Source organism: Xenopus tropicalis, chromosome 1, assembly GCF_000004195.4.
Source record: "Xenopus tropicalis strain Nigerian chromosome 1, UCB_Xtro_10.0, whole genome shotgun sequence".
In the NCBI taxonomy this organism is placed as follows: Eukaryota; Metazoa; Chordata; class Amphibia; order Anura; family Pipidae; genus Xenopus; species Xenopus tropicalis.
Window position 1 is genome coordinate 126,072,470 of NC_030677.2, and position 25,082 is coordinate 126,097,551.

The 25,082-nt window shown below is 36.3% G+C and overlaps 1 protein-coding gene across 45 annotated transcripts in view; it reads left to right on the plus strand.

Annotated features, from left to right (window-relative positions):
- Positions 1-25,082, plus strand: part of ptprd (protein tyrosine phosphatase receptor type D) — a 909,395-nt gene that overhangs the window by 602,956 nt on the left and 281,357 nt on the right. For all 45 annotated transcript variants that reach the window (XM_031895469.1, XM_031895576.1, XM_031895588.1 and 42 more), the window contains exon 8: positions 6,598-6,631. The gene's annotated coding sequence lies outside the window, so the exon portion shown is untranslated. The remainder of the gene's footprint in view (positions 1-6,597; positions 6,632-25,082) is intronic.

Sequence of the window (25,082 nt, forward strand, 5' to 3'; positions counted from 1 at the left end):
ACAAAGCCCTTTAGCAGGGAAGATCTTACAATGTTTTATATAACCTCTGGGCTGTGCTTTTTTAATAAATGAGCAAAAGAGGCAATTGCCCAGACCTTAATGGATTCAAGCTCTCCTGCTTGAGGGTAATCCTTTTACAAATATCTTGGGGTAGCTGTCAGGGCCCACAAATGAGATCTTTGCCCTGAACCCATTGTATCTTAAAGTCCATTTTATATACAGCATTTCTAGCCATAATTGTTTAGTTCTTCTTTACCTAAACTGCAGAACTCAAAGGGCCACTATACTAGTTAGAAAATGCCCACAGACAAATAGTTAGATATGATACTATTGTAAGAACAAGTTTTATAAATTGGTGCAAGCGCTGGAAGTAAAATAATTTAATCCTTTATTAAAAATAAGAGCTAAGTTTTCTGTTGTTAACTAAAATGGACTGTCTTTCATTGCGTTTTAATCTATATCCTATCAGTTGCGGTCTCCACGGTAACTCCACAGGCTGGTTTGGTAATTTACCAAGCAGTTAGAAATTATTGTTATACAAAGAGAGTTAATGGAAATTAAGTAGATGCTTTATAATGGGATGACTGTTTATGGAAATGAAAGTCTATAAAGCATCCGCTATGAAAATGATAATTATTTTAATTCTGAAGGAAAAGGCATGCAGAGAAAGGGAGACAATCTTAAAATATGCTTTGGCAATTCAGTAAAATTTGTTAATAAAATTAATTTATCTACTCTACTGTTTTCCCGATCTCTGCATGTCTTCAATTAACGCATAATCTTTCATAACAGTTTGAGGTATTTGATAAGCTTGGTAGTCTCGTAATTATAACATTTATGGGGAAGTGATCTTACAGTCTTTTTATATGCAGTGATAGTGATAAAGGCCTTAGCAGTCCTGTTGTGTGCCATATCAAATTGCTGCTCTGTATTCTCTCTGTATCACTGCATTGTCCGTTCATCAAAGTTTTATAGCAGCCTACATTTTAGTCACCATTTAATCAACTTCTTCATGAATTTACATTTTAGCAATCCTCCTGCTGCTGTTTCTAAACAAGGGCCATAGAAAAAGCTGGCAGTTAATACAAAAGTTCCTCATATATCTGTTTCAAAGAGACCTTATATAGTAGTGCTAGTAAGTAAGTGCTGTGTTGGTTAAAAAGAACCAATTACAATCCCTGTATATCCCTTATAAATGCATTTTATTTTTTTGAATTCCCTTATTTACACCCTACTTCAAGGCAAATTCCATATCTGTGTAAGACATGCAGTTAGCATTATAATTCCACACCCACTTAAATATTCCAAGTCACCATTAGTATTAAATTATAGAGAATGTTTTTTTTTTCTGTCATGGGGCTTTATATTAACAAAGCAAGTGCCATGTGCAAGTTGCACAATCCACATGTAATCTGCCATGTTTATACCTCCAGTGCAACACCAACACAGTTTCTCAGACATACACTGCAATTGTGGATGCATACAAACAAGGATGCACTAGGCTGTCATCAGGAATCACCAGGCCTCATACTACTAAGTTATTAGGGCCCTCCCAATTATAATCCATGGATCAATTGGGTCCCTTTGGTGGAGGGCCCTGCCAACAAGTAGAATGGGGCCCCAACAGAAAAAAATTGCCCATGAAAACAGTCACAACACTGATGCGCTGAAACCCCACCCATGGTCCACCCAAACCCTACATATTTCCTGTAAGCCCAGTCTCTTCATTGCCTGCCAATAGTAAGAAATCCAAGTCCAGAAATCCTGACAGGATCCCTTTAAGTTTCTAGGCAAGTTAAGTAGTTTTCTAGGAAGTTTTTGCAAAGATGATGAAAATTACATAGGTTGCACAATTTGCATAACTTTCGCAACGGAACCGGGCCCCCTTACAGAAGAAGCACAACTCTACCCCCTCTATCATCTGATGGCAGCCCTGTGTACAGTACAAAGGAACACAAAATGGCTTAAGCAGTGTAGTCAATGGCATTCCTACAGCCACAACCTTGCATCACAACCTTGCTGTACCTTGAGTTGTAAAAAAAAGCCATATTGTGTTTATATTACTAGGTAATATAATGTAATGTAGGCCACAGCTGATTCTAAAGGGGGCAGATGGGGGGTGGGACATAGGAGTCCTCTCTCACATGCCAAAATATGCCTTTTATTTTACACAGATTTTTACATCATTTTATCATCAAATTCTGTTTTACACATGCTCATTATAGCTAGCTATCTAACCACCGCTTTTATTATTGCATCTGCTATTCACTGTACACCTTATTCATAAGCTATCTCTCCCTGACTTCACTAAGCGGTTTTTACCTCCATTAGGGCACTATGCTTCATACTAGGGAAATAGTCTCCAGGCTCCCCAGCTCATCTACTCCTGGCACCAGGTGGATTTAAAATAGGGCTCCTCCCATCCCTTACATAAACTATGTACAGAAACTATTTGCACTACCCCATGGCCATTGGGAACACATCCCAACCTGTGCTAGTTGGGGAATTAAGCCCTTCTACTACATTTGTATATAAGGTTAGCCAATAAGAAAAATACAGAAAATATACATAATGGGTATGAGGCTTCTAAAAGAACACTTCGGTAAATGTAAATATTTTAGTAGATTGATGTATAGATACACAAAGCAATGCACCTTTTTATTCAACAGTATTAGGCACATTACCCCTCTCCATCTCACTGTACCATCTTCTGTCACTGGCAAAAACAACAGGAATTAAGGGAAAACAAGTTATTTCAAAGTCACTGAGGATAAAGTAGAGAATAAGTATACTGTGAGAATTATAAAGGCATATGATTAATAGGGAAAAAATGTGAACTGTGAGAAGAATGACAAGAGAAAGGATGTATACTAATGACATTTTTCAGGAAATTGTGATAACTTTTTTATTAGGAATCAACCATCCATTTTCCGGTTGTAGCATAGACAGCTTAATAATTTGTTCCCTAACACAAGTTCATCCTGAATTTTTTATTCAAATGAATATATTCCCCTTTTTCCAATATATTCAAAGATGTGGCACATCTATAGCTACTACAGCTAATTAAAAACAGGAAAGAACCATAGATAGTGAGCCCAGATTGAGGAAACTTTTATCATAAAGCTTTCTGTATATACCTTTGCATAAAATTGTGTAAAGCTGAATCTTTGATGCAGTGTATCTCTGCAGTTCCAAAGGTTTTATTATCTCCATTGTATAAATCAACGGTGATTTAAGACCAGAATTATTGCTTCATTATTTGGTGCGCTTAAGGAGACTCTTTACTTTTGTTACTTTGTGTGCAAATTTAAAAATCCTGAATTACATTGATATCTGTATTTCACCCATTCATTTACTACTCTGCTCTGCTATCTTTCCTAGGGGAGATTCACAAAACTAGAGTAAATTTTACTGTGGAGTTTTAACTAGTGGCAATGAATCAGAAGCTTGCTGTTATTAGTCTTACTACTGTTGACCTGTCCAATAAATAATGGCAGTATGTGCCATTGGGTGATGCTTAATAGAAAATTGTCATTTTAATTACTAAGGGCTGCCCCCTGGGATCATATGATTCACAGTGCACACAAACAAACCAAGGGCACACATACATGTTAGGTCACAGCCAATTAATGGATAGAGTTCTGCCTTTTAGTTCCACACTTCTTCCTGGTCCAGTAAGAGCTGAATTATTTCCTGTCAACAGATCTCTGAGGGAGCACACAGCCCATCACTAAATGGTGGCTCAAGGGAAAAGATGTAAAAGTGTAGTATTTACTGATACATTCCAGTTTAGGAAGTTTCTTTAAACGCCACTTATTATGATATAAACTATCTGTTGATTAAGTAAGTCCTTGTTGACCAAACTGACCACCTAATACACCAACAGGACAGGAAATTACTACTAAAGTCAATGAAAAAAATTTCCAATGTTATTCCACCTGCTGGCCTGCAAAACATTGGGAAACTTTACAGGTGACACTGATCCTCATTCTGAAAAACATACAAGGAGGTGCCTAAAATGTAGTTCCTTAGATATGGCATCATTAGAGGCGAACGAAGCCCTTCGAGCTTCGCATTAATGTTTCCATTTAGTCATATTACTAGGCCTAATTGGGCAATTGTGATAAGATCACAACAGCATGATGTTGCTTTCTTGCAGACTTTATGGTAAAGACACACAGAGCTACTAGTAGCAGCTACTTGTCGTGGCTACAAAAACAGACAATGCTTATCATTTACTGATTATTGTCACTATGTGTGTTTTAGCAGAGGCAATTCTCAGTATTGTCAATGGCAGGGTATTTTCTGGCATTTAGTAGCCGATGGCTCCTTGTATCTTCACCTTTACCATTTTGGTCCCTATTGACTACCAATGTCAACAGATTGTTGCAAGGGAAGCAAATTTATATATATACTGACAATAAATCACTCCCTTTGAGGGACATCCGTCTGGCTCTCACACAAACCAAGAAAAAGCAGTGGGAACACAAAAAATTCCAAAATGGTGGCTCAAGGACATTTAGTAGTCATTTATGAAGTTATCTGTATACAGGTATATACACATTCAGACATATACTGATATAATATTTTCTAAATATTGTATCAGAAAAACAATATTTGTTCCAATATCAACTACAAGCATTTCAATTTATATATGCCTTTTACTTGCCGTGCTAAAACTCTATGGTATATAAATCCTTTTGCTTGTTCAATTATATTTAGCTGGCTACTCTACATAAAAATTAAATAAATAAAAGCAGAGACATCACCATCTCCATAACTGTAAAAAATGCCGCTAAGAAAATAAGAGTTCAGACAATTTTCTTAGACAATTTTCTCTCCAGCCAACCTCTAACAACATATTTAGATATCTGTGGCAGGTTAATGTAGGCCACATTCACTTGGCAACCAAATCAATCCCATGCAATACGGGATGTGCTTTCGGACCACTAAAACCATTTTATAGTTTCTGAAAGCGATAAGCCAAAATGAAGATCAGGTTAGAGAAACCTTTGGTGACAGAGTCATTTCAGATAGAGTTTTGCTTTGGCAGTCATCTCATTTTATTCCTTATCAACTTTCTTCGCAAAGCCAATTATTTTCTGTACTAGAACCAAATGATGTCTTGCATAAAAACTTAGCATTGTCCTGAGTTACGCATAGCCATTTCATGAGATTTAACATTGAAAGTGGTGTATTAATGTGTAAAGCTTCTATACATCAGGGCTATTGCATATTTGCTTTCATTGGTTAATGTAATATGAGCTATTTTTATCTTAATGTCCCTAAATTATTGGAAATATCAATGGGCCCGAGCATATTTTCTTATCATTATCTAGTCATTTATATTTAGATAAAGCGATTATATTCTTCAGCAACAGGGCTCTAAACAAAATGGGAATCTTAATGATATTCAGTGAACAGAATATGTAGCATCAGTAGTAACATGCTAATAAATGCACAATTTCATTAGCATAGTTAGCATTAAGTATTTACTATATGTTTTAGTCTATAACAGTAAAGCCATATACTATAGAAATGTATAGCAGTGGATGAGTAGTGAAACGTCTTCAATGATTACCAAACACGTCCAGTTGCTTTAAATTTATTTATACTAGATATACCATGACCTGGATGAATGAAAATCTTCATAGACATATAGAAATGTATCATTTTATTTCAGGATTAGAATAACTGGGCCATAACCACAAAGTATCAGGTGATGAAGTGTAATTCTTATAGGAGATCTTTTGAAGTTTAGTCTTAACAACATACCACCCTTATTGTGGGGTTACAAAGGGAGAAGCCTAAGGAGAAACATGAAGTTTGGGGGTCTTTTGGAATTGCAGTGCTTGCACACCAAACAGGTATAGGTTTTCAGAGAATTTTGGAGGCAGAAGTTAAAAAACAACTGTCCATCCACATGCTGGGTCTACTTTATCTAATGTATGAGCATCTAACAGTTACCAAGGGTTCTCAGCATATTACCATACAATTTGAATATTTACTATTATCAGTAAAAGCTCTGAGTCTGGGGATATATATATATATATATATATATATATATATAATATTATATTTCTTAGCAGGGAGAACTATAGTATTTTATTGTACACCTTTACAACAATGCATTTCTTATGTAAAAATATTTAGACCTCTGTGTTGTTATTATTAGCACATTACAAAGGAATACCATGGAGAATGGTATAGGGTCACATTATTTCAACCATATGTAACAGCAGAGCCCTTGCAGAGATAAGCTCTTTAGCTCTCTTGTTTGCTGTCAAGAAAAAATGGAAATACATGTTGATGCTACGTTTACATTCAGTTGTATATGTCACTGCCCAGACTTGCCCAGCAAACGACCCCAATATTCTGTATACAACCTGGAAAAACAGCAAACACACTTTGATTCTGCTCACAATAAATCAAAATATGTGGCAGATTTATTGGAAACAGCTGGCACACCCTTTTTCACACTGAAATGATAGGTGTATTTTATTTGAATGTCTTGTCACTTTGCATTCACTGGTGTTTGCACGTAAGATAAATTGCTAGAATTCTGATAATATATATATTTTTTCCTTTGTATTACAGGATTAGGATACAGCACATACTTAAGGAGACTGAGGTAAGACCTAATTTCATATTGTTTTTTAAGTAGTATTATTATGCAAACTAGCAGTGGGGTTTAAAGACAGTATTGGCTACTGAGCTATAACAGAAGAGGTAAGACTCAACACAGCTAATAAACGAATATACAATAGTCAGACTTAAGGATTAGGCTCCAGTACGGATGGATAAGCCCTGAAATTTTAGTAGAAAGAATAGCCATACCAAATTTAGGTGACAAAGTTGATGTATTTTTTTAGCTCAAAGGGTGTGATAAGATGTTTTGATAAAAATCTGCAAAGAAGTGCTATAAAATAATTATGCATTAAAGTGAAATAACTGTAATTAATGTGATACACCATACTTTAAAGGCCAGTCCCACAAAGTGTGGCCCCTACACTTAAAAAAGTTTATTAATGTGCCTGCACCCAGAAAAATTGCATCGGTCTGAGTGCTGGCACACTGAGTGGATTTTGGCATGAAACTGCATATGAGACACTGCATTCCACTTAGTATGCCTGCACCTGGGCAGGGGCAGTTACCTTTCGAGGGGGAAGGTTATTGATGTTGGTATATATAGTTTATGTATTTGAGTGTATAGATAGGTCGTTATGGATTTGTGTGTGCTGGGTTTACTTGGAAGGGTTGAACCTGATGGACTTTGGTGTGTTTTTAACCCAACTTAACTATGTAACTAGGTCATCATAATATTAATTATACCCTGTGACCTTAAGACAGCTCCAAGTGCCTAATGTCAGTTTAATGTATGGTGTATGTATGACTTCCGTTACCCACATAAAAACTTTAGGGCTTACTTACAAATCTGATAAGTTCTAAACAAACTTCTTGCTCCTCATAGATCTTTATGTCGTGTTAATACACTCTTCTACTGAAAGGAATAACTTCTAGCATAATAAGTTTGTAGCAGCAGATTTACGGTATCAATGGTTTGAGCCTTTTTCCCCTATAATTTTTTTTTGTATAAACCTCATGTTTTGCGATTTTTGAAATCAGCACATTTTACTTCAATACAGGTTAATGATTATTAAACCATTTACCCACTTCCCCCAATATTTTAAGCAGATGAAACTATTTTGGGGGCCAAAAATGTGTTTTTTCGATCTGCCAGACTCTTTAATACAATGCAAGTCTACTGGAAATTTGTGTAGCTAAATTACATTTTTTTCCATCTTTTCAGTATCATTGCTTTGCTGTATCTGATTACACTTTAATTATAATAGCACACAGATTCTTGGCCCCTCAATTTTTATTATTTATCTAATTTTCTCTCATACTCTTCATAGGTAAACCTCCTTATTAACATTCATGACTATGTCTTATTCTCACATAGTTCATTATGTATACACACACACATTTATAGTATATATATATATATATATGCATATGCACATGCACAAACCTATGACACATGGATGTTACTGTCAGTGTCAGAGATTCTTTTTACATTAAGCCAGCAGGTATTATTATTACTGTCAACCATACAATTAATGGGATCACCTGAGTGCCTATTCTTATCTAGTACTGTCACTGTCCTATTAAACACTGTTCACACTCCTTTCAAACAATAGCAGTGGTATGTGAAAATTCTAAAGAATGATTCATTGCTTTGATTAATAGGTTAGAATTACCATTCATGAATGTAAAGCCTACTGTATGTACATTTCTATAATTGGCAGTATAATTTGTCACTACTTGAGCAATGTGTTAAACAGATATTGTTTTAATTTAACTCCTCTAGTCTAAAGAGATCTGCAAGAATTTCCTTTTGTTCTTCAGCATGTTAATGGAAAATCATTCCTAACAATTAAAGCTCTTTCATAATCATATTTGAAATGTTCATAATGCCTGCTTTTTCCCTCCTTTGTGCTCATTGAACCTAAGCCCAAGGGACTGATTTGAGGATATTCTCTAGATAACCTAGCACATATTGCTATCTGTTCTATACCACCAATGAATAAAATGGAAACCTTATATTTTAATGCTAGAGTCCACAGAAAGCAAAACATATTTAAGCATGGCATAATGTACCTATGGTATGAAAAGCACTTTGCTTACACAGCAAAGTAGTTATGGGATTTCAATTATTTTAAAATTAAGATTTCAAAATGGCTTTGACGTGTCTCAATCAATGTGCCAATTTAAGAAGTAGTGATATATGTAGAACAGTACACAAGGGGGGGGGGGGGTATTTATAAAGGGTGAAAATAAAGCTTGCCACAGTTCCCAGAGAGGAATTTCACAGCTCTCTATTTACTGGTGAGGGATTTTAGGAAGGAATATATATAACAGTTAATACTCAGCAGTATATATGTTGGATTACCACAATGCCTATCATTCGGATACCCAGTTTGTTAGAGCCGTTCAATGTTAACACTTTTAACCTTTTATCGACAAAATTAACATGAACAAATAGCAAAGGCATAGGTCATTAAAACATTCTGTGCATTAAACTACCAAGAAATGCCCCCCCTTTAAGCAAAACAGGGATTGTTTGTCCATATATTGCAATATACTTCAAGCTGGCATACACCCCTTTTTAGTTTAGTTTATAGACATTCTTGGCACAGTATAGCACTAGTAAATATACCCGCACATTTACTTTTCTAGCATCAGTTAAACATCAGTGCAGAGTAACAAGATCTCTGTTTAATAAAGTAAGAAAGAGAGTACATCTTTTCTCATTAGTCAATTATAATATGTCTTTAGTTGTAGGGTTAGCTGTATCCATTTAACTGACATTTATCTTTACACTGTATCTTCTAAACTGCAGAAAGAGCATTCTAAAAACAGTCCAGAGGCTCATTACATTTCTCAAGCTCTAAAAAAAAAAAGAGAAACTGTTTTAAAAAAAGAATTTTACAGAAACCTGAAATGCACACCTTATAGATCTATGCGAAAACTTTTGTGCAGTCAGCACACTACTGCAATTGATTTTAGTTCTATTGATTTGAAAGTAGTTAAACTCTAGCATGACGAAGTGAAGAGCAAGACAGGTTCACAGAAGGGCCACATTTCTCTAACTTGCATTTTTAAAGCCTGACTTGCCATAGATTTCTGACATCTTAACATTTAATTTTACATAGAGTATAGAAAAACGCTAGATGTAGCAGACAACTCTACGGAAATACTGTTTAGTGGTAGGAATGAAATTGTATGGAATTGACAGTTCTTTTGTATTGAAGATGTTCCCTTTTGTTACAATTTTGCTTTTGTGTTTTGTGAAGAAAGAACACTGGTCCACAATGCAGTGGAGAAATTTATGTTGGTTACAGGAGAATCATAGCTAAAATGATATAAAAGTGTCTCCTTTAGTAACACAGACACTGAAGCTGAAAAAACACATACATTAAGTGGAAACCTTCTATAACATATTTATAAAGCAATGAAGTAATATGGGCAGCACAGAGGAAGAGCGATAAGCATTGCTGTCTTTCAACACTGGAGTATTGTGATCAATTCCAGCCAGGAAACTATCTGACAGGTATTTATATGTTCTTCCTGTGCTTGTGTGGGTTTGTTCCAGATACTCTGGTTTCCTACCATACTCCAAACAGGAGTTTGGAATTGTCTCATAAAGAGCAATTGACTGATAAAATTATCTTTAGTGCTTATATGTGAAAGATTCTAAACTCCACTGGGCAGGGAACAATGAACAATTTGTGTAAAGCACTGAAGAAAGTGCCTATGCTACATAAATGAAGAAAAATAATAGTACAGCTGGTTGAGGTGTTTTTGTCTAATTCTTAAAAGTTTTTTTTCTACCTAGCTTTCATAAAAACACATGTTTGGATGGAAAGCATGCATTTCCAGCTAATTTCCTGTGTATTTCAAGGTTGACAGTTTTCTTCTTTTGGTAAAATTCAATATCAAAAAGATGTTGGAACCCTTTAAGCTGGCCATACACGTGGCGATCTCACGATGTTTCGTACGACCGTCGGTCGCACGAAACATCGTCAGATCCGCCACACACCATTCAGGGCTGAATCGGCAGGTAAGGAGGTAGAAACAATAGGATTTCTACCTCCTTCTGCCGATTCAGCTCTGAAGGGAGAATTTTGGTCAGGCGCCTTCTATGGCGCCCGATCAAAATTTTCTAACTTGGCCGATCGGCGAGCCGACCGATTTCAGCAGCTTCCTGCGATATCGGTCGGCGAGCTGACATGCCATACACGCACCGATTATCGTACGAAACGAGGTTTCGTACGATAATATCGGTGCGTGTATGGCCACCTTTAGAAAGAATGGGCTTTAATAACTTACTTAAGCAAAATTGTTTCTACTGCAATGTAATATATTGCACTGTTCCTCTGGCTGTGAAAAGTTTAAAGGTGTTTAAAGAAACCAATAATGATTAGACACTTCATAACTAACAAGGACCCTAATAAGGCATTGAGCACAAAGGGAAGTGCAAAGTAAGACTTTTGCTGAGATTATTTAATTACATTTGGCAAGGAGACCTAGAGATTAGTAAAAAAAAAAACTACTAGGCACTTAACCCCTTTTTCTTTTTTTGCCTTGCTGTAAAAGTTACAACATTTCATATGTGTACCTTTATCACTTGTCCTACACATTGAGATTCACTATAGACCAACATATCTGCAACCAGTTCAAATCAATTGATGTGATTAATGAAAATAAAGAAGCCACAGGATACTGATGGTCTGATACACACTCCTCTCTCATCTGTATATCTTTTGATTGTATTGCTCCCATCACCATAACTAATGGGCATATCACTTGCAGTCATTGCCTTTATTGCCTGTTTAGTCATATTCTAATGAATAGTGTCATATTTTGGCATAATATTGCTTAATATCACAGTAATGAACAATTTTCCTTGGATACACTATTTGCAGCATGAGAGCAAATGGAATGGCCATAACCAATTCTGAGTGACAGAAATGTTAACTGTTCTCACATCAACATTAGAATTCATGGCATAATGGGCATACAGACAACAAAACACATACAGTGGCCATAAGTGCCCTGAAAGTTAGTTGTATCAGAACAAATGAGCCCTTTCTGAACATACAGTTAGATCCCTATTTTATATGCTTGTAATAGGTTTGGTGGGGGTTGGTGTAAAAAAAAAGAAGGCGTAATTGTTTAATAAAGCAACAATGGCCATATTTGTGTTCTGTTAAATTCTTTATAAAGTAGGTATAATAAGGGCAAAATAACATTATATTGGTATATTTAGAAAGACCACTGTGTTGTATTATTATGCACCATAAAAGTTGCCAGGACCATGTTGACATACAATAGTCACATTAGTCAAAGCAGTTCTCCTGCAGTATAATGAATATCCTGCTAGGTAATAAGTAAGTAATGAACCTGAGATAAAATGAGAATATTCCTAAAAATCCTAATTTCCTAAACATTTCTAAAATCTTCCCATGTCTAGGTTTATGTGAATTTGTAAAGCTGTTGAAAAACATTGCTGTAATCATGCAAATAATCTGAATGGGAAAATTGAACAATGATTTTTGGGGATTTGTAAAGATCCCCGTGAACACAGACCCCAGCACAGCAATACTATGTATGTAAACCATTCTTAACATCAAATCCACCTATGTTGCTCTGTGTGATAGACACAATACTGCTGTCAGATATTTATCTTCACTAAATGAAGATCCTTCACATCAGAAGTGGCATCAGCAGTAAAGATCCAAGCAGGCAGCTCTATATGCAAAAATCATGCCACCCCATATAGTCAAAGACAGGTTACTTACATCTCACCTCATTGACTTGTGGCAAGTTTAGCAAAGAAGCCTTGTTACTGGTATCCCAAGTGATTATATAAGTATGCAATTAGCAAGACCAGGAAATCTGAATATTGGAATGTATTAATAGTCATTAATGGAAACAAATATTTATAATGTGAAAATGTATACCTTTGTGGAAATAAATTTTCCTTTGTGCGAATTATAGCTTTTGAAAACCTAAAAACTGTTTATCGACCACTTTCACCAGTGGAAGAAAGATTGCGAATTTTATAGATTGCTCCACTGCATAGTGCATGTAATAACTCTTCTTACCGAAGCTATTTTTGCTCCAAAATATTACCCACCCCAAGCATGCTTTAAAAGTGCGCTATGCACAATTAAAATTTGAAACGCAATAACTGCATAACAAAAAATATCACATCGCTGAATGCAAATTTTTATGACTTTTATTACACTTCCCTCCTTACTTTGTACATTTCACATATCATTTGCGTTCAGTATTCTAGCAAACACAATTATAAATATAATTTCTTTTGAGGCTTTAAAACTTGTACTTTTTTTTTCAAATCCATTTTAGTCAATTCCTTGCAGAAAATGAAATGCCATTTCCACAGGGTTTTTATTCTATCGTAGCGGCTGACTAGTTCAGAGCAGCCAATGAGAACTTCGGCTCAGCCGGCAATGACAATGATTAATGGACACCTTGCAGACGTACTTAATGATTATCCCCATCAGGAGAAGAGAAAGACATGCTTAAAAATATGGTCAGCGCATTTGTGTGTTAGGTTTTGTGCAATTTATAATATGGCACTGAATATTTTTCTTACTAAGTATCTCCAGCCCTATAGGAAAATCCTCTGTCTGAATACTCTTAGCAAATAATCATTCTGGATAATGTCATAATTATTGTTCATTAGCTGCATAAATATAATTCAGTGACAGAAAACGATAAACAGAGAAATGAATAAAATCGAAAGGGCTCATTTAAGAACTGCAATGTTTGCAGTGCCTATTTTGGAAGCACTTTATTATTTTTTTACCCACGGTTTAGCAATCCTAGAATTTGAGAGTAATTGGCGGTGCCCACTATGTATCAAATACTGCAACTTGTACATGAAATTGGTGTCCATTTTGGCAAATTTATCTTACTATAGTTGTGCGTGAATGGTGTCACTTTCGGCATTTGGCATCAATAATGGAATAAACATCTAAATCGTCTGGCACAAGTCAGTTGCAGCTATTGATGCAACTTACTAAGGGTTCTCTTGCTTCCATATGTGCAATTGCATGGAATTTATTAGAGAATCCATTAACCTGTTTATTTACATGTTTATGTATAAGGCACACAATGGCTTTCTGGGTTTGTGGCAGTGGATCTTGCTTTCTCTAAGACCACAGGGTCAACAATAAGTTTACCAGTAGGAAGTACAGGCATTGAATACATCACAAACATATATTTAGTTTGAAAGACACGTAACTGCAGTTATGTTGCTATATTGTATTGCAGGGCATATTTCTTCATCTCCTTTACTGCTGGTGAATCTGCAGAAAATCGATCTGCAATGCTTTGCTGGTCTCATAGGCATGCAAGAAAGAAATGGAGCTTTTGACCATGACTTATTGGACAAGGATGCAGCATTTAGTGTAATTTCCTACTGTTAAAGAATAAAATAATGAAAGAAGGGGTGAAGACCTGAACAAATGCTCATTGTGTATATGATGTGTAGCATTTACAGGCAAGAAGGGAGCTGATTGTAAGGGGAGCCTAGTTCCATATGTTTAATTAGACAAGGAATAAAACTGTAATAATTCAGGGAAAAAGTAATTAAACTAGATTGTCATGTGCAATAAATTAGTCAAGTAGAGATGTTACGAATCAATGAGTTTAATCGCAAATATTACTCAGGTCTATGCATAAGGTACATTAACAATATATTAGTTTCTTTTATGTATACTGCGCTATATATTCCACACTGCTTTACAAAGATTGTTCATAATTCAAATCAGTCCCTGCCCGATTAAAACCCTTTGCTTACTTGCTTTTTCTAAACAAAAACACACAGAATGTATTTTATATTGTAAGGCATAGTGCAGTGGTTAGCACTGCTACCTTGCAGTTTGGTAGTTCATTCCCAACCAGGGAAATTTTTTCCACACTCCAAAACATACAGGCAAGTTAAATGTCTCCTGGTGTGGGTACACATTAGGGACAGAAAACAGCAAAGGCATTAATGTGCATGATGGGCAATACCTGTAATGTTCATTTAGAGGACAAGAAAACTGTTATCCATTAGGTGTTTGTAACCTGTTAAGGTGGCCATACATGTAAATGGAGGTGCAGTGCATTTAGGAACATGCCCCAGGCCGGGACGGTCTTGGGAAAGATTACTCGTTTTCTCTACTAACGTAAAGAGCTAAATCGTCAGATATTCAGATAGAAACAAAATAATTTTACCTCTAGCGATGATTCAGCATTAATGCTTTGTAGATGTTTTGGCGAATTAAAGGGCGCTCAATAAAAAATTTCCATCTTGTCCGATCAGTGAGATGGGTGATATCTAGTGATGAGCGAATCTGTCGCGCTTCGCTTCTCAAAACATTCCCGAAACCATGAAAAAATTTGCAAAAAAATTGCAAAACTCACTTATCACGCAACTTTTTTGACGCATGCAATGGTTTTTTTGTGGCACAAGATTTTTTTGACCCTCACAATTTTCTTTGACATGCGCCCATTGCGCAAAAAATCTGCCAATGCCGAAACGCACATGAGCATGTGAAGTAAAGTACTGGTCATGAACAACTGAAGGGACATATATAGTAACAAACCCTGGTGCATTATTGAGCCAAGAGAAATAGCAGCCCGGTGTAAAAGGCTAGAGGTTGTATTCACTGGGTGGTGCCAGATTGCCATACCCAGTGAGTTTCCTTTTCCTTGTACATTGTAAGTTAATGTTAAATAAACACTAATACTATTCATTTCATTCCATCCTTAAATATGTATATTTTAGTTATTTCAGTACAAGAGTTAATGCTTTACGGAGCATGTCCATATCTTACAGCTATATATCAAACCGAGCAACCATGGTATAATTAAAATGACTGACAAAGCAACAATGTTTTTTTTCTTTTATAGTGTTAATCTTTAATTACAGGACTTAAAACCCTAAGCCACAACAAAACATGATGATAAGTTGTGCGAGTGGAATGAATTCTACTCTTTTGTTTCAATTCTCTCTCCTTAATTAAACAGTATCAAGTATAAGCTGCATTGGAATGCTAAGAACTTGGCTTCCATTTTCTATGCTTTAATGCATTAGTTATGCCTATGTGATAAGGCAGCTCTGTTCTACACAAAGAGTGTTGTGGTTTAAAGGGGAGCTATCATAAATAAACCTTGTATACCAAGACACATTACAGTAGCTTTTCTTTGTTGTGACAGTTTCGTTCCATTTATCTTATTCTCTATTTCTGCTTGCTGGGAGGAGCTTACTTTCTGGAAAGTATGTGTCTTGCAGTATGTGTCTTGCAGCCACACTCCACAAAATAACTGCTTACATAGTATTTCTTCCCTACTAAATGGAGTGGGGCTACCAGGGCCAGATCCTACATCTCTATAGATAGGGCAATCTTCCTCCATTGTCCTTACCTACTGCTGATGGTATTCTGTGCCCTGCAACGTGTCAGGCCTTACCCACTCCATATTATCACATAACAAAGAAAAGAAATACATATTTTTTAATCTTTTTTCTATCTGCCAAAAAACAAAGGGAAAATCCACCATGCTTTCCTCAATCCCATGCATAAAGGGAGAAAAGCCCCCATATGTGAACTGGACAAAATTGAGTTACTTATTCATTACTTAAACTAAAACAAAAGTCGTGCCTGTATTTAAATTTACTGTATATTGGCTGATAAAATAAGGTGTTCTATCTTTACTTTTGTGTCACTAAAGTAAACAAGTAAACATTAACCAAGAAGAAAAGGCAGGTTCTATGACCACCATAAATGGCAATGGTAGATTACATATTTTCCTTAGATGGTCATTTAGCAGGAGTATACTATAGTTACACCCATCTGAAGTAATTTTATATTTTCTGTTGTTTTTGTTTAATAAAAACACTATAATGTTTGGAGGGTTATTGGAAAATTTCAAATGAACTGATATTGCCCAAATATTATTATATAGTAATATATAAGAGAAGATATGATACCCAAAACCAAAACTGGTAAAGGGGATGGAAGATTTAAGCTATGAGGTTAGACTGTCAAGGTTGGATTTGTTTTCTCTGGAAAAGAGGCGCTTGCGAGGGGACATGATTACTCTGTACAAGTACATTAGAGGGGATTATAGGCAGATAGGGGGTGTTCTTTTTTCCCATAAAAACAATCAACGCACCAGAGGTCACCCCTTTAGAGTAAAGGAACTAAACTTCCATTTGAAGCAGCGTAGGTGGTTTTTTCACGGTGAGGGCAGTGAGGTTGTGGAATGCCCTTCCTAGTGATGTGGTAATGGCAGATTCTGTTAATGCCTTTAAGAGGGGCTTGGATGAGTTCTTGAACAAGCATAGTATCCAAGGCAATTGTGATACTGAAATCTACAATTAATATTGATGTTGGTATATATAGTTTATGTATGTGAGTGTATAAATAAGTCAGTATGGGTCTATGATTGGGGGTTAACTTGAAAGGATTGAACTTGATGGACTTTGGTCTTTCTTCAAGCTGACCACACTGTTAAACCCACACCTCCTCTGAATTGTTTATTTTAAATTGACAGTGTTTAACCCCACCCATATTTGCTCAGGTGTTTTTGAAATAAAATATTTGACAATTAAAATGTGACTTAATCTCTACTTAAGAACTCTTCAATCCAAGGCAGCCAGCTGAAATAGAAATCATGTAGAAAATGTGATTCTTGCAGATTTGCAGTCAGTCAGAGAGAAAAAAATTAATTGACTGTAATTCTGCAGATGATGACAAGATAATCACTGAAATCAATAGAAAAAGTAGGACAATAGAGAATAGATAGATGATGGATAGATAGATAGATAGATGATAGATAGATAAATAGATGATAGATAGATAGATAGATAGATAGATAGATAGATAGATGGATAGATGATGGATAGATAGATAGATAGATAGATAGATAGATAGATAGATAGATAGATAGATAGATAGATAGATAGATAGATAGATAGATTGTTTCTATGAACATGGGCTCAGTTTCTTTAGACTAATCATGGGGAGTATATTGCTTTCCAAAAGCAAAACTGGATTTATCAGTTACTGTAAAATGTATAGTAAAATTAGATCTCCACCAAAAGACCTTTAAAGGTTGATGTTATTTCCAAGTTTTTAAGTTTTTTTTAAAGCTTTCACCTCTCCCCCCAACCATTCAGCCTGGCCTAGTTCAAATGAATTGCATTAAAAATGTATGTTTTATAATCATTAATGTGACATCTATAAGGCTGCATATATTTCATGATGACACAGTTTAACTATCATAAGTGTAAAGTCAAATTAGACTACCCATAATATTTATTTTTTACAGCAAGTGCCAGTAAGTGTCAGCAGAGACACATGCTGATCCTAGTACACAGTAACTCTCTCGTGGCACCACTCATTCACAGAAGTGTTATCTGTATTTCTCTCTGTCCTGCAGACTCTGGACAAGTTGGGTACATATTTCACAAGAGAAATTACCTCTATGCAGTTTACATTATTACAGCCAACCACTATCTTGCTGACTGGGTCATCACTAGTGATACTGTGCGATTTCCTTCATTCAAAATGAATCTAGAAAGATCTAGATCTTCAGCTGTTCATAGAGAAAATAAAAGAGAACATGACAAAAAAATTCAGCATCTACCTTGGATGTCATTTAGCAGGTTGCTAAAACTAAGACATTTTATATAAAAACAAACTGTGGGGAAAAAAACAAATAAATAGAAGCCAAAGGAAATAAATTTGTATAGTTATAAAATAATCCTCTTCTTAGTGAAATATGACAATATGAACAGTTCTTTTCCCTTCTGATAGTGGATAACAACCAGATGGCTGCAGATTATTAGAGTAAGACTCTGTCAATGCAGCTCTTAATTCCCTTGTCCATCTAGTAACGAGCTCCAAGAGATATCAAGTATAAGTAAATCTAGAGCAACTGGACTTGCTGAGTAATCTTTAAAGAAAATTCACTACTCGTCCTAGCAGCTTCTTCAGTTTTACTGACTGGCACAGGAAGTCCTTGATATATAAATATATAAATTCTTCCAATAATCCAATCACAATGGTGCATTGTGCACAGAGGTGTGTATGCTGTAGAGTTACTGTGATAGGATTACCGAGGTGTTATGTACCTCACAGAGATAGCTGAGGGATGGTTTTTGTAGCTGTTACATATATCAAACAGTGATGTTTATTCATTAAAAGAAAATGGCTCTTTGCTAATTCACAAAATAGAAGGAAGAAGTAAAATGGCAGAAATAAAATAAAAAATGGAATAGAAATTCTCTCAGGGGGTGCATTGCATATACATTTACTTATATACAGTACATATACATTATATATATATATATATATATATATAGCAACCAGCAAAATTTTTGCAATAATCAAAACTAATCAATGATTGATGCTAGGTATGACTATATTGGTGTAGTTCATGTACTGTAGTTAATTATCCCTCTTGTGTCTTGCTGAACTAAATATATGGAAAGTCTTAGACAGCAAAAGGTATAGAGTTGATAAATGTTATTAATCTCTCTAACAAAGTACAGGTATCACATGTCCATTTAAGTACCGAAGACTCCTGTATGTGTTTCAAGGTTACTACTGAGCTCATATTGATTCTTCTTAAATTGTACCACAACAGTTCTCCCTTAGAAAATTTGATACGGAATATCTGTCTCCGTCAAATCATTACAATAGGCAGTCATGACTTGAGAAAAACAAATGGACCCACAAGAATAGGAATGCAAGAATGCAAACGGATGTGTGCCAATACCTGTGTATGTGTAAGGCTAAAAAAGAATCAGTTGCTTTTTCCATGGGTGCTTGCATTCATTGAGTATGGTTGAAAGTGATTGGGACTGTATGATTTAGTCAGAGTTTGTGTTCACTATGTGAATGTAAAATGCTTTTGTCAGCTGCCTTTAAAATTTTAAATATTGTTGGTGAAACCCTAGACCCTTTATTCTATGCACGTCTTTGCTAAAAAGTGTATTTCAAAAACACAACTGAATGTCACAAAATTATTGTAGTAAATGGAAGCCTCCATTAGGTCATCTATAAATATATTCTGCAGTTTCTAATATTATTTATTGATCCTTTTCCAAACAATGTTTTCAGTTTCCTGTCCAATTCTAGGCAACATTCACAATATTAAAATAACAAGGACAAGACAGCTTGGCAAGAAAAGAAGAGAGAACATAACTAGTTAGAGATTTAAGGCAAAAGAAAAGTATTAGAACACACAGATCAGTAGGTTGGAGCAAATTAGGGAAAGATAACCAGGATGTAGAGAGAGTAGAATGTGGCAGATGGGACATGAAGGAGATGACAGTGGCAGAGGCAGGAAACAAGCAGATTTAATCTCCAATGCAAGGCTGCTGTCTAAGGGTTGAAGAATTTAAAGGGGGGAAAAATAGTGGGGCCTAGAGTCTATTTATATATAAATAGACTCTCTCTTCCTATATACAGTGGCTTGCAAAAGTATTCGGCCCCCTTGAACTTTTCCACATTGTGTCACATTACAGCCACAAACATGATTCAATTTGATTGGAATTCCACGTGAAAGACCAATACAAAGTGGTGTACACGTGAGAAGTGGAACAAAAATCATACATGATTCCAAACATTTTTTACAAATAAATAATTGCAAAGTGGGGTGTGCGTAATTATTCAGCCCCCTTTGGTCTGAGTGCAGTCAGTTGCCCATAGACATTGCCTGATGAGTGCTAATGACTAAATAGAGTGCACCTGTGTGTAATCTAATGTCAGTACAAATACAGCTGCTCTGTGACGGCCTCAGAGGTTGTCTAAGAGAATATTGGGAGCAACAACACCATGAAGTCCAAAGAACACACGAGACAGGACAGGGATAAAGTTATTGAGAAATTTAAAGCAGGCTTAGGCTACAAAAAGATTTCCAAAGCCTTGAACATCCCACGGAGCACTGTTCAAGCGATCATTCAGAAATGGAAGGAGTATGGCACAACTGTAACCCTACCAAGACAAGGCCGTCCACCTAAACTCACAGGCCGAACAAGGAGAGCGCTGATCAGAAATGCAGCCAAGAGGCCCATGGTGACTCTGGGGGAGCTGCAGAGATCTACAGCTCAGGTGGGGGAATCTGCCCATAGGCAACTATTAGTCGTGCACTGCACAAAGTTGGCCTTTATGGAAGAGTGGCAAGAAGAAAGCCATTGTTAACGGAAAACCATAAGAAGTCCCGTTTGCAGTTTGCCACAAGCCATGTGGGGGACACAGCAAACATGTGGAAGAAGATGCTCTGGTCAGATGAGACCAAAATGGAACTTTTTGGCCAAAATGCAAAACGCTATGTGTGGCGGAAAACTAACACTGCACATCACTCTGAACACACCATCCCCACTGTCACATATGGGGGGGCAGCATCATGCTCTGGGGGGGCTTCTCTTCAGCAGGGACAGGGAAGCTGGTCAGAGTTGATAGGAAGATGGATGGAGCCAAATACAGGGCAATCTTGGAAGAAAACCTCTTGGAGTCTGCAAAAGACTTGAGACTGGGGCGGAGGTTCACCTTCCAGCAGGACAACGACCCTAAACATAAAGCCAGGGCAACAATGGAATGGTTTAAAACAAAACATATCCATGTGTTAGAATGGCCCAGTCACAGTCCAGATCTAAATCCAATCGAGAATCTGTGGCAAGATCTGAAAACTGCTGTTCACAAACGCTGTCCATCTAATCTGACTGAGCTGGAGCTGTTTTGCAAAGAAGAATGGGCAAGGATTTCAATCTGTAGATGTGCAAAGCTGGTAGAGACATACCCTAAAAGACTGGCAGCTGGAATTGCAGCAAAAGGGGCTTCTACAAATTATTGACTCAGGGGGCTGAATAATTACGCAGACCCCACTTTGCAGTTATTTATTTGTAAAAAATGTTTGGAATCATGTATGATTTTCGTTCCACTTCTCACGTGTACACCACTTTGTATTGGTCTTTCACGTGGAATTCCAATAAAATTGATTCATGTTTGTGGCTGTAATGTGACAAAATGTGGAAAAGTTCAAGGGGGCCGAATACTTTTGCAAGCCACTGTATATATATATATATATATATATATATATATAATATAATATATATATACATACATACATACATACATACACCCCATGCTGTTTTGAAAGAAAAATTACTAGCAGAAATTACTAGCAGAATTATTACATACATAAACTATATGTAATACCTATATTTTGATGAAGTAAGCTGCTTGATGCCTCAGTACTGCCAGAGGTACTAAAGTGCCACTTCACCTATACTGAACTATAATCCTGCATATGTTTGTCTGTATATTTCAGCCTTTGTCTGAGTGTCTCAAGCTGTTGACGCTCATGAACACAAATGCACAAATCAGCTTTCAGCACTGGCAGCAGAAATTATATTACAGAGAGAGAAGGGACCACATTGTGTCTCTCTCCTATTTTCTTTTACCTCTAAACTCATGTATTTTTTAACATCTGCTCAGGTGCTGTACCTTTTGAATATGTTGTGTTTCCTGAAGTGTAAATTAGAAACAATTTGTTGTAGCTTGTAGTGGAAGAGTAGCATTTGATGGCACAGACCTAATACCTTGTCACACAAACTGACAGGAGATTATTCAGTGGATTAGAGTATAAACATTAGCTGTGCATGGAGTGGAATAGCAAAGAGAAACAGATTACTGCAGATTCAAGAAAAAAAGAGGAGAGCAGTGTCGGCTGAAAGCTTCCAAAATCTATTCATTGTTTTTCTCTTTGCTAACTGGTCTATTTTTTAAACAAGGTAGTGAGTCTAGGAACCTGTTATTAATTACTACTCATTAACTCCATTATAGGGAAAGAGAGAGAGAAACCTTTCTGTTTTAAGTGTAGCCACAAGTCTGCCAGAAGGAACACTATCAAGATTCTAGGAAAGAATTTAATGTTAATAGTCAAGAGGAGGTGCTTTCACTATAAAGCTGATCATAGAGTCAACCACATACATATTGCAGTTAAAAGGACATACATTTTACTAAGGTGAAAATGCTTCTGAAGCCATGTAGATATCCTAATATTAATACCATGAGATCTTCTCTTGGTCCTGGAATTAAAGTGGTAGACTGGCCATATGGATATGCACTTTATAGATTATATGGAGAAAGAAAAATGGAGGATTAAAGTAATTAAAATCATCAACGGCATTCAAATCATAGGGTTTTATTGAAGTAGGGGTTAAGCTGGATGGTGGAAGGCAAAGTAATGGCATTGGCATAGTGCTGTTTTCCACTCTCACATTTTAATTATTATTTGTGGTATTTATTTTCTAAAATGTTAAACCAGTGAGCCAATACACAATGGCTATATGCAGAAAGGCTTCAGTGGTCATTTACAAACAGGAAGGCAGGGTGCAATGTGCAAAAAGACTACAATCTGCCATTTTTTTGCACTTTGCAATAGACTTCCAACATTCAATATAGCGCTCTCTGTATTTGCAGCACTTTATTTATGCAGTGAGGGAGGGGGTGGCAAGTAGGTATCCCTGCTCCTGTGCTCTAACTGGCACATTATTCAATTATTCAGACAGGGAACTATGGTATGTAGTTAGGACAGGCACCATTGCTTTACTCTCCACCTCACACCAAAGGTGCAAAGTGTAGCCAGACCCCTGGCAGGAGTTCTAGGATTAGACATTAATGAAAACCACTATGCCTCCTTTTGTAGTACCCTATAGTAGTCTGTTATAATAAAACAGTAGGTTTCCTTTACTGAGCACATTGCAGGGTACAAAAATAGGAGCAGCTCATTATGCTCATGGGATTCGAGCTAAATGAGCTGCACCTTCATTTGAATACACTGCTGCCTGTTTTTGGCAATGCTGTATTTATAATGGGGGGGTGGGGGCTGGACAGCACAAGGGTGTACCCCTTGATGCCCCCTAGCTTGCATGTCATTAAAATGTGCACGTAACAGTGAACCTTCAGGCCCGAGGAGTCTTGTACTTACCATCTGCATATGGCCTGCACTACAGCTGCACTGCATCTACAATATGGCACAAGGTGCAGATTGCGGCAAATCATGTTGGTGACCCTTAGGGCTTCTGACGTGGGGTTAGAAATAAACTAAGATAACATAATTCAATGATGATGTCAAAACAATCCTGTTTATCTGATTTTAATATTGAACCGGTTTTAGTTGTGCTCTGTATTACAGAGATCCCTTATCCACAAAACATAAGACCCCAAGCATTCCAGATGAAAGATCCCATGCCTGCAATAATATTGTAAATGCTATTGTATGATAGTCTAAAACTCTGGTAGATGTCAAACATTAATCCATGATACCTCGACTACAATGAAATATGACTAGCTTATTAGGTAGTGAAATGCACATACACACGCAGAATAAGCCTGTAATTAAAATTATTTGCTCAGTACTTTCAAACATTGTTCTTTATTAAACATTAATAAATTACAAGATTTTTTCCCCTCTTCTTGGCTCTTCTAAACACAACTCCTTCATGAAGGCAATTTTTCAGCTTTTATATAAACAGATTTAACTTTTGTTATTAAATATTCTTGCAGAACATCTTTTCTCCAACAGCACTAGGAGATTTTGTGCAACTGAGACTGGCACTTGAGTTTATTGCAATATAATGATGCCTTCTGCAAGATTAATGTTCTGAACCTACATTTTTTGTTTTTTTGTATTTTTTTTTTAAATAGCATTCAGAAGGCAGCTCTCATGCAGTCACATCAGACCTATTTCTTTATAGTGTGTAATAAAACCCATACTTCTGCTCATAGTATAGTTCATTAAACAGCTCAATAGAACAATTTGTTATTGTTTGATAGAACGCTTTTTTTTGCCACCGCTTTAGGAAATGTTTCTTTTCTCTTCTTGCATAAAGCAGTTGATCTGTTGCGACAATTCTAGTAAAAACCTAGCCATAGCTTACAGTAGCAGAGAAACCATATTATTGTATCATTAGCTCTATTGTACAGTTAGTATAAAGAAGTGATCTTATATAAAGAGTACCCCTTTACAATCACAGCTCTGTAACCAGACATCTCTGCAGACCTAACAATGTTCTAGAATCTAGTTGATACTGATGCAGTATTATGATTCTGGTTTGCCTAGTGACAGATCTATTCTTCTACTTTGTTTTTTACATTGCCTCTATACAATATGGCTTCAAAGAGCTGAACAAATCAATTATATTTATTGCAGCATTTTTAAACTTGAAGCTCCACCTTTAAATATAGAACATTGTTCAATATTTTAAAAAATCCCCATTTTTTTTTGTAAGCTCAGGGTTGTCCTTTCTGTCACCCCAAAAAGTGCACCTTGCAAAAACCAAAGTGTGCAGTGCAGGGTGCAATCAGTGAGTCCTCCATAAAAAAGGGATGGTCTCCCAAAATCTCTTGAAAACCCCAGGCCAAAAGGCTCTAAAGGAATCCAGAGTCTTCGGACCCACCTTTACCCGAAGCTAGGGTGAGTCCCTT